The sequence below is a fragment of the Labrus bergylta genome, chromosome 12 (genome assembly GCF_963930695.1).
Source record: "Labrus bergylta chromosome 12, fLabBer1.1, whole genome shotgun sequence".
NCBI lineage: Eukaryota > Metazoa > Chordata > Actinopteri > Labriformes > Labridae > Labrus > Labrus bergylta.
In genome coordinates this window covers 16,620,108-16,631,198 of record NC_089206.1, presented here as the reverse complement: position 1 = coordinate 16,631,198, position 11,091 = coordinate 16,620,108, and the positions used below count along the sequence as shown (strand labels likewise).

Sequence of the window (11,091 nt, the reverse complement as noted above, 5' to 3'; positions counted from 1 at the left end):
GTCTATAGGATGCATCATTATGCTTAGCACTGCATGGCTGAATACAAGCAGGAAGACCTACTAATCCACACTGTATGCAGTGGGAGGAAGAAGAGGACAGAGAGAATAGGTAGAGGGCAGGAAGGAGGGGCATACAATAAAGGAATGGTCAGAATCCACAGCGGAGTAAGGTGTGAGAGAGAAAGAGAGAGACAGACAGAGAGAGGGGAGGGAGGGAACAGAGGAGGAGAGAAGGAGGCAGGCAGTGAAGAGGGGTGATGTCACCTCTAACAGGCAACCAATGAGAGTCTGGGAGGGAGAGAGAGAACGCGGCCGAAGGAGGGTGTGTTTTTCTATCACTGCAGCATCAGCAGAGAAGAGAGGTGCACAATCAATTTCAGAGAGAAGAGTAGGAAAAGACGAAGGTAGATAAGGAAGAGAGAGGAGGGGAAAAGACACCAGGATTTGCCAGAAGAAAAAAAGCATCCCTGTGAAGGTAAGAGGATTTTTTTTTTTGGGCTCAAAGGAACAGCTTGTCCGTTAAACAGAATTAGAGCTCGTGGGGAGATTAATTAGCCTGTTAGGTGGAGGTGGCTTGTTATGAAATCACACCTTTGCCTCATTTTCCACTGACATTAAAAGATGACTGTCTGGTTTAAGTAAATCTATTGAACCGCTCCTTGATTAACAGTTTCTGGCAATGTATCTGTTTTCCAGCAGATCTTGTGTTTATAAAAACTATAATTTAGCAGCTATTTTAATGGACTTAGTTTGCAAAAAAAATGGTGATTAGACAAATGTTAAAACTCTTATTTTATTTCAACGATTGTGAATGTTGTGTTGAACTCTTCATACTGTAGCACAATCAACTATAAAGCAAGCACATTTTGAGGTATTACAAACAGGTTTCATGGATAACCTGTTGGAATTGATTACTCTTGGATATCTGGACTTCTTTGTTTTTCTGTATTCATCTTGCAGATGGAAGAATCCTTGCATTGCATGCAACAGGGTCTCCTATGATATTCATATTAGATGTACAGCAGTGCCGTGCACCACATGCTGATCAATTTATGGGTTAGATCAAAATAATACTCTGACGTTGTTTATTGTTTTATTTGTGCCTTTTCAAAGAGCTATTTTAGATTTTTACATCAAATCATTTATGTCACTCTTATTTTTTTTATATCCTGCTAAATCTAGTGAACTGTAATTTAATCATTAAACTATCGATTTATGGCAAATTTGTACTGATAGCCCTTCTTCACGATTTCTTATAAAATGTGATTTTTTTTTTAATGCAACTATTCTTCAATCTGCTCCTTCACCGTCCATTTGTATATTTTTCTGCCAACCGAGGCTAATTACCCAGACAAAGTCTTTGCTTAATATTAAAATGAGTTTCTCTCTGCACTTTCCCCTCCCCCAGCTATTAGCTCTGTGGCTTAATGTTAACAACTGCCCATGATTGCATGGGCATTTGCTGCTGTGATTTTCATTGATGAGGAAGATGAAACTCAGCTGTATGGTGAACAGCACAGCAGAGCAGACTACAATTTTCTAGTCTACCAATCTTATCTCCTGCGGCTGCTGTGCGTCTCTTTAGTGAGGGCAATGATGAAGCTGAGTAACCTGAAACTACAGACCTTGGAGGGTAGAGGTGTAGGAATCTGAAAAGAACAGGAAGAGGGAAAGGAAGAAATATAAATTCAGTTATCAACAGGAGACAGAGAGAGAGAGAGAGATTAATACGGAAAGAGATATCAGGGGAGGTGAAAATAAGGGTGGGGCTGTGCTCCCGGCAGACTAGAGGTGTGCCCATGTAAAGGAGAGGCTCACCTGGCTCTTTGCCACACAGCTGCCTGCTGTCATCCTCTGTGGCCTGTTACACATCTGTTCCACCCTATGGCAGAAAATGACAATGTTCTACTGGTTGTGTTAATGATGTATTACTGTATTGCCAGAGGCAGCAGCTAAAGGCTGTGAGCTTTTTTTGGCTGTAGGTTGTCTGTGCATGACTTGTGTATTGTTGGTATGTATATCTCTGTGCATTTACTCATAACATGCTCAAAACCTAAAAAATCTGTGTCATCATTGATATATCATACATATCAGTTTCCATCATGTGAACTTAGTATGTGCTGGTGGTGTCTTAGACCTTCATTCTCTCTTTTTCCTCGCTCAATGCGTGAGTAGCCTGCAGCCTGTCCCAGATGAACCCAGTCAAGGGACTACAGGGGAGGGACAGCATTGTGCCTGACAATGACTTGTTACCATCTGTACAATATCCATAAACACACTGCACTGCACACATTCACACAATAGATCGAGATACAGCTGCTGCTCAAAAGGGCGTGTTGGAATGAACGAGAATGTGTATGAATGTGTATGTGCGTGTGCTTCCTCTCCGGGGCAGCAATGCTCCAGAGACCCACTGCTGGTCACATTATCATACTATTTAATGCAGTTAGGTCTGTATGGCAGTGGCAGCCAAATCTCTAGACATTGTTTTTGTTTGTGCTGCTGTAGCAGGGATGATGTTGTAAGTGTAGGTGGCTACATTCGGACGGTATGATTACCTTTTCTACAGTTTGGTGCAGAATGTAATCTCCCCTCCAATGCTGGCCGGTTAATTGAGCTGTTCCATCAAAGAGATGGATGGAATCAGGGATTTATGTGAGGAGAGGATGACAGAGAAACGAGTAATGGTGATGAAAAGACAGGGGCGGCAGGGGAGGTTAGTGTAAGCAATGCAAAAAAGATAAAAGACGGGACGGTGGACTTCCTTTTGAAAAGGCAAAGCACTTTGCATCCTTTCATTGCTATAGAGAGCAGCGAGAGAAGGAGGGATCAACTAGGATGTAGAAACGGGCAAGGTCACGAGGGAGGATGGGCTCAAGCTAATGAAAGAACCGCAGAAAAGAAAGGTGGCAAGGAGGAATTCTTCACATTTTATTTACAGATAATGATAATGACAATCGAAGAGTATTGTCAGGGAAAAGCACTGCAATGTATAACCACATATTAATGCTGGCCTTTTGCCAAATGCCTTAAGTCAAGCAGTTGAAGTGGAGAGCTGATGTGTGTGTAGGAGGAGAGGAATGATCCACACTCAATCTGCCAGTAAAACGAAGAAACTCCAGGGAGAAGCAGTGCTGCACTGGCCCTTCGCTTCGTAGCAACCTGTTACAGCCTCAGGGCACCTCGCCTGTCATCCTGCTCACTAAACACACACTCACAGAACCACATCTGTATAGGCAGGCACCACTTACGGAACACACACACACACACAAACAAACACTCTGTAAATAAACACTGCAGAGATCCTGTTGCACTGCGCCAAATTAAAGATTCTCTAATGTTGCCTCCATGGCCTGATTACTTAGGCGTCTGCTGCTGATCAAAGAGCGCACTCACAACTTTGTGGGGATTCAGCTGTGAAGCGACAACGGGGTAAAATAAGGGTTAAGCGAGAGAACTATCTCTCAGACTGAAGTGTCAACAATAACTTTCATCTGGTTTTCTTTTCATCCTCCTTTGAGAATAAAAATTGTAAAGTTAGAGACTCACAAACACAGATCTAAAGGCTTGTGAGTGAACTCCTTCGAGCTATCCCCCAGTGCGCGTGTGTGTGTGAGAGTCTTTTTGATGGCTTGCACATGTGAGAGTGCGGTTGCATGTGCACCTTCAAGATGCTGCCGGTATAGAGACTCCCGTTCACTCCCCAACAGACACACACACACACACACACACACACACACACACACACACACACACACAAACACATCCTTCCCAGTTGCAGCTTGGAAGCTGTTTGATTTAGGCTACGCAGATGGGAGTCGGCCCACTGGGTGTCAAGTGGGGGATCGTGTCAACATGCTGTCAGGGTTTGGTGGAGAATACATTGTGGTGATTTAGGGGAGCTTAGGGTCAGATGGATTGACAGGCCAGCCACGGGTAAATGATTATGTAGAATTGAATAGGAGGGAAGGGGGCCAGCAAGGAGGGGAGGGTGAAATTTGCAGAGGTGAAATGAGGCAGGCGCAGGGAGGAAAACTTAAAGATGGAAAGGATTGATTTCAAAGGCAGCAGGGTGTTACAGAGATTGCTGAAAGATAAAAGCTGTTAAGGAAGACGAGATAAAGCTGGAGAGGATTGTCACGGCAATTTCTCTGAACCACCTTGTTCCAGTCATCTCTTTGGAGTCCTGTTCTCTCTTCTCAGCCAGCTTGTGCAAACCTTTCAACCTCAGTTATCCATTTTCCATTTCCTGCATCTGTGTCTCTGTCCTTCTTTCTACTCTACCTGCCACACACTTCTTTGGTTTCTCTTGCATATCAGTATTCATCCAGTGGTGGACAGAGAAACCCACATCGGGGTCTTAATCAAAATAATGACTGTGGCTCCCATTAGCCTTCCCAGGAAGAGGCTCTTAGACAAAGGTTCGTAAATCCAACCCTATTATTCAATTGAACCTGTGATGGAGACCAAGGCACAAACAGAGGCGTCATGTATGGAAATGAATCTAATTTGGCAGAGTGAATTACCTTATTACAGCTCTCAGAAGTGATGGTATGAGAGAGGAGAAATTGTAGAACTCCCCTGGGAAACAAACAAGATATTGGCAGATAAAATTACAAAACTGGAACCCCATAGTGGTTATTATTTGAAACCTGGAGAGAAATTAATTACTGCCAAAACCAATAATAAAACTGGAGGCCTCAGTTATTGTCGAAATATATTTTTAAATGAGGAAATAGCACATTTTTTTTATTAAAATTCAATCTTGTGAATTTAATTTCTTCAATGCTTATCATTTAAAATGAAGAACCAGACTGGAGAAAGAGTGATAAAACTGAAGTTTAATATGAATAAGGGGAGATATAAAACTCCATGTCTGACCTTCTCTGTCCCTCCTTTATGCGGCCCTTATCCCTTTTTCTCTCTTCTTCAAAATGATGTCTTTGTCTTAGTGAAACAGAGAATTCCCCTCCGTGTCACTCCATCCGGACTACAGTCAGCTCTATCAAAGAGGCCTCTTATTCCACATCAGTGACTATAAATGGACTTAAATGACCCTCTGTGCGCATCAGTGAAGTGTTCTGTTGATCGTCAAAGATGATGCTGTGTGCTATTGTGTGTGTGTGTGTTTTATCATGAGGAGTGTCCAGTATGAGATGCTGCTATAAATGAATGGACTGTACATAACATAGACTGCCACTGTTGGCTTATTGGCTCTCATTTGTTAAAGATGATGTCCAATGTCTGAGGGCTACATCGTAAACTATTGTACGGATGTCTTAGTTGAACTGCTTTCAGTTAAATGACATTATGCAAAAAAGTTTCTTCTAAACAGAAATATTAAGAGTAACTTTGAGTCAATTATTATTGACTTAATCTTAAGAGTGCCTCATTTATTTAATTTGATAGGGGTGGTACAATTTTGGCGTAGTTCCAGTGCAGCGCATGTAAAAAACTGATGTTTTGGACACCAGAGTGTGTAATGTTTGCTTATTCTAAACTCCTGTCCTTAACTGAGCCTTTACACATACAGTGTAATGGAGATGTTTTGCATTCAGTGTCATAAAATCACATAACATTACAGATATGATGACACAGTATAATACATACCATAATAATTGTTAACTGAATAAAGCTGCAGCAGCAAACAGCCTCTGGTTGTATTGCATACTATAGACAATTAACTATAGTAGAATTCTATGTTATTGTACTAATGCATAATGGGACATGACAGCATTGGTTTACTAATTTATTGATTTGTTGCAGAGAGGCCGGATGAATTTTTAATAAAACTTGAAGGCATGATGTATCCCAGTACTGCCGGCTACTTCAGCAGTGCTGCTTTGCTTTAGGTTACATCATGCTGTTCCTCTCAACTTTGGAGAGAGCTTTTTTACTACTGTTGGAGTGTAATCTTTTCATGTCAGTTCCCCCTCGACAGTGCTTCTGAGTGTCCTTTGCATGACTTTCATCTTATCCCATTTTCCCCTTTTAATACTTAAGCTGGGGGGGGGGGATGAATAACAATTTTCATCCACTTTTTTATGCATGTGGCTGCATCTGTTTCAAAGGTAGTATATGAGAATATGAATGTCTTGAGTAAAAGCTGCAAGTCCCTGTTTGACCAAAGTTGGTGAAGTTGTCTTGATAGACGTTTATCCTTCATTCTGGCAGTGAGGCATAAACACTGTCAACTAGTTGACAAGTTCTTGTTTGCTTCATGAAAGCTTCGAGTGGATTGCAACGTCGAGGCTTATGCGGGTGCACATCCAAACATTCCAAGCGTCAAGGAAACATACCCAAGAGTTTATGAATAAAGATAGAACTTCAAAATCCAACTTGGTGTATGTGTGCTCCAAATGTAGATAACTTAAATCTGTAAATTACCATGACGAGTTTGGGAGCAGTGTTGTGTATGTTGCAGGAAAAAGATGCGTAGTCAAGAAAGAAAACAACTGTGAGTCATCAGAGCAAGTGCACTGAATTAGATGTGACTGCTTGACAATGATTGAGGGAAATACATCAGTTCCTGGGTTGTGAAACACATTGTGGTTTTGAATCAATTTAAATGCCTATCTATTTAGAGAGTTTACATTGAAATACATTGATTTTTGTTTCACTTGGTTCCCCCCTCATAAACCTCATTTGAATGAACTACAACAGAAATAAATGGGGCATGAAACACTTGAACAGACCCCACATCTTCCAGTACTGCAGGTGATGTAAGTAAACAGTCTGTCTGTTTTTGTCTCGTCTGCATATCTTGGTGATGTTGTGACTGTGTTCTCTCTTCGGCACATTATCTGCTGTGTCAGCCATGATATATTCATTAGGGCTGGATTACAGAGAGTAGGAGGAGATCAGGTTTTGAGTGGGTTGTAATCCCCATACACTGGCCTAATTTAATCTCACCTACTGTGCCATCCTATTACACACTACACCCACCACATGCATGCAGACTGCTGGCTGGAGGAGAGCAGAGGAGGGGCGAGCAAGGTTAAAACAGGGTAATGCTAGACAAGAGGGATGGAGACAAAGAGGGAGTGTAAAAAGAAAAAAAGAACACAGGGAAGAACATTGATTATAAGCAGCAGGAGAGAGATTCAGGAAGAAAATGTCAGGGATTAAATAAATGTCAGAGACAAAAAAGGAGACTGATAGAGTTTAGAGAAGGGATCTCTTCAAGTTTGTTGTTTATGAGTAACAAAAGTCGTGTTTACATGAGCTTGAAATGTATTACATTTTCTCATTGAATTCAGGGCCAGAGAAACAACTTTAATAAAGCCAAAAAATCTGCCTTTTGAGCCACGCACACACACTCACACACACACACACACACACACACACACACACACACACACACACACACACACACACACACACACACAAACACACACACACACACACACACCAATATTATTATAGCCTGTTGCTTCCATGATATCACCATAGTGATGACTGCAATCATTGGCCTTGCATGTGGTATTTATGTGTGTGAACCAATTTACGGACCAATTTACGCATTTGAGAATAGTTTTGCATCAATAATAGCTCTATACTTCTCCCCTTTTCCGTTTTTATTATTTATGGGTAGGAGGAAATGAACATTGAGTCCTCAGCCTGATGTATTTTGGGATGACTCCCCATCTCATTATATTTATTTGGACAAGTTGCAAATAATTTACATATAAAGGAGACTTTGCACAAAGACGTTGGCAACTTATTCTGCTTTTTTTTTCATTTATGGCCTACATCCCTCTCTTTTATCTGCTCATAGCCTTAGAGAATTAGGCCATTCCAGCCTCTTACATAAGTTCTACCTTAAAACGGTGGATGTCTGTGAATTTGTCCTTGTTAGCCTCTCCTTAATGCAGACTGCGTTCCTGAAAAAGGTTGGTGTTCGAGTTGTTTGAGTTTGCTCTCTGAATTGATCAGAGGTAATTGGGCATGGCAGTACAGAGAGTCTCCCACAATTCCCGAGCTGCAATACCGAGCCTCTATATTTAGCTATAAAATGTCTGTTTGCATCAGACATCATGCCTTGCTGCACTGTTGGAAACATTGATCGTGTTTATGTGGCCAAACTTACAGGGCTATGTGTCGCGTTGCCGCTTTTGTAATAATTTGTTGAAACATTGGTGCCGAGGAGAGGGCTTACTGATAGAGCAGGAAACGATAAGGAGACATGGGGTGAGGCGTCTTGTTAATATGGGGAAAAGATAAAAGGCGCAATCCCCTGGAGGAAACACAGGAGCAACACGGAGGGAAAACAGATTTATTCAGGGGTGCAGATGTCACATCAGGGGAAAGAGGGAGATGAATGGAGAAAAGACGAGTGGAAGAAATAATGCCACATGGAGATAAAGAGAGACTGCAGAGAACAGACAGAGGGCCTGGACATTGTTAACAAGTTTAAGGAGGTAATTATACACGTAAGCAAAGACCTCATCCTGCAGGCCTTACAGAGAAAATGGTGGCAGGGGAAGCAGGAGAGAGTGAAATACAGGAAGAGAAAGGAAGAGCATTATTATTACCAGGCCTTTAAATATATTGATTGTAACATGAAAGTGTGATCCTGCTCAGGGCGACGAGCAGGAAGTGTGAGAGTGTGGAGGGTAAGATTGGAGGACAAAGTGGGAAGATGAGGAAAGAAAGATACGGGGAGCAGAGAGCACGGGGTTGGAGGGTAAACGACAGAGATCCTGTAGCGATTGAAATGTCAGTGTGTGCAGTGGCAGATGCACACCTGCCAAGTACACACCCACGCACAAACACACATTCCCATGCACACATACACACACACACACACACACACACACACACTCACACAATCATGCGGCGGTGTGCTTAGTGAGCCTGTTATTAAATAAGAGCAACACAACCCCAAACATAAATAGTAGAAGTGGCTACAGACTAAACTGACAGGATAAAATAGGTGTGATGCCTTCATACTCAATAGCTTTCATATATCATCAATCTTTATAGACACTCATAATTCTTATTTTGCCCTCCTTCTCTCTAAAATCCCTCTATCTTTTCATCCCTCCCTCCGCCTATCTTCTCTCAGCAGTCCAGACAGTCTCTGTTTTATTTATGACTGTGTGGTGAACGCTGTTTTGACCAACCTGTGTTTCGGACGGGGGGGCAAACAATCCAACGGTAAACGTTAGTGACAGGGCTGTTACTAGCTTCCTGGCATTCGTATACACTTTTATCCGCACTGAGTCGGCCCTCCTGGCTTGTCTGTGGAGGACCCATCCACCTCCGCAAGTGTCAGAAAAAAGCTGGTTTTTCCTTTCAGTTCGCATCATGTAAAAAGTGTCTGAAGTGCTTGGAAATGTTGTCTTGCTAAATCTGGGTTTGTTCGGCTAGCGGTTCTGCATGACAGGAGGAGATGCTGACATGCTGTGGGTGTCCCATATAAAAACCAGCAGGATCAGCTTGTTTTAAGCCATGCTATCATGGGATGGCGATGAATTAGATATCTGCAACTATGGCTGGGGATTTAATGTTCCAGGATGATGCCATTGTTCTATTTTCTCCTTGTGAAGGTGTGTTTCTGTGTGTTTTGTGGCTCATGCATTAAAGTGTGGGAGTATCCACTTCTTGCCGCGAGCATCTTGGTAATGTGTGTGTACAGTCCCGGTTTCGGAATGTCAGACCTTGTTGGTCTAACTCTATGAAAAGCCCAGCCACCGGTTGTTTAGCCACAGGGAAAGGTCACCAAACTTCCACTACATCCCTGTGGCCCCTCTCCTTTCTTCTTTCTATTTTTTTCCCTCTCCCACTCTCTTTCTCTGGCTTGAACTTTGGTGGAATCCCGCCTGTCATCTCTCATAACTGAAGCAAAACTGGAAGAAAAAGAGATACGAGAGAGTGAGGGGAAGATGTGGCCACATCTGGGGCTTCAGTGAGCAATACTGCAGGAGGAAGTGAGGGGGGGGGGAAAGAAAAGATGATGCAAGAGGAGGGGGGAGCAGAGTGTATTTATTCATATATAGAAGACAGACAAAAACTGCATCTTCTCTTCTTTCTGCTTACTCACTCTGTCTGCCTCCTGGAAAAGATAAAATAACACCAGATATATTTGTCACTTGCTTTAACTGCCTGGCGGGAGATGATGCACACACAGACAGCTACAAACACAGGCGGGACAGAACAGGTTGTCTGTTTACTCCCTTTCATTTTTGCGACTCGCTGAAAATTGCTGCGAGTTCCGGAAAATGTCACATCCTTGATCTCTTTGCACCACTACACACTGGTGCGTGGACAGGCTGTGTAGAGACGTAGGGAGGAGGATTTGCAGAGACGGGGGTCTCTAAAGCAGAGCTGAGGCTGTGGGCCTGAGATAACGCAGCAGCCTTTGATGGAGCTTGGCCCTCCTCTGTTGGAGAGCATGAGCGGCTCCGCCTCACATAGATCTCCACTGCGGACTCCATTGGTAATGATTGGAGTTAGTTACGGAGCAGAAATGGTTTGCCGATGATAATGATAACAGATGTGATGGGAGTTAGTCAGCCACTTAGAGGTCGAGGGATTGCATCGATGTTGTGCCACACTGCAAATTTCCCCTTGGACTGGAAGGTCTCTCTCAGGCTTGATCCAACTTGATGGCAGGAGTTGATAGAATGCTACCTGTAATTGCATTGTGTATGATTTTGGTTTGGCAGATGTAATGAAGATGTAGTGCAGCACACATGGAAGACAGTGCTCCAAGGAGGATAAAAAAAACTAGGAGGAAGGGGAGTATGGGGTGAAGGAGTTCATGGAGAGAAAAGGGGAAAGTTTCATACTGATATAAAGAGTGAAAGGCATCAGCAGGGAGCAGGGAATAGAGAAGTGACGTGAAAGAGATAGAGGAGCGTAAATAACAGACTTTCTGCAAAGATGACAGTCAGGAAGTGGGAAGTCTTTCAAGTGTTGGTAGCATGTAGACATAACAGAGGGAACTGTTGAGAGTCAGAGATGGGGACTCAGGAGACAGGAGATGAAGGTAGAGACTATAAAGTTCAGATGGATGAGAGAGAGAGAGAGAGAGAGAGAGAGAGGGAGAGAGAGAGAGAGAGAGAGAGAGAGGAGAGAGAGAGAGAG

General features: G+C 42.9%; 1 protein-coding gene across 3 annotated transcripts in view; it reads left to right on the top strand.

Annotated features, from left to right (window-relative positions):
- Positions 1 to 318: 318 nt before the first annotated feature.
- l1cama (L1 cell adhesion molecule, paralog a) overlaps positions 319 to 11,091 on the top strand; it is a 38,170-nt gene continuing 27,397 nt past the window's right edge. For all 3 annotated transcript variants that reach the window (XM_065961489.1, XM_065961488.1, XM_020634271.3), the window contains exon 1: positions 319 to 475. The gene's annotated coding sequence lies outside the window, so the exon portion shown is untranslated. The remainder of the gene's footprint in view (positions 476 to 11,091) is intronic.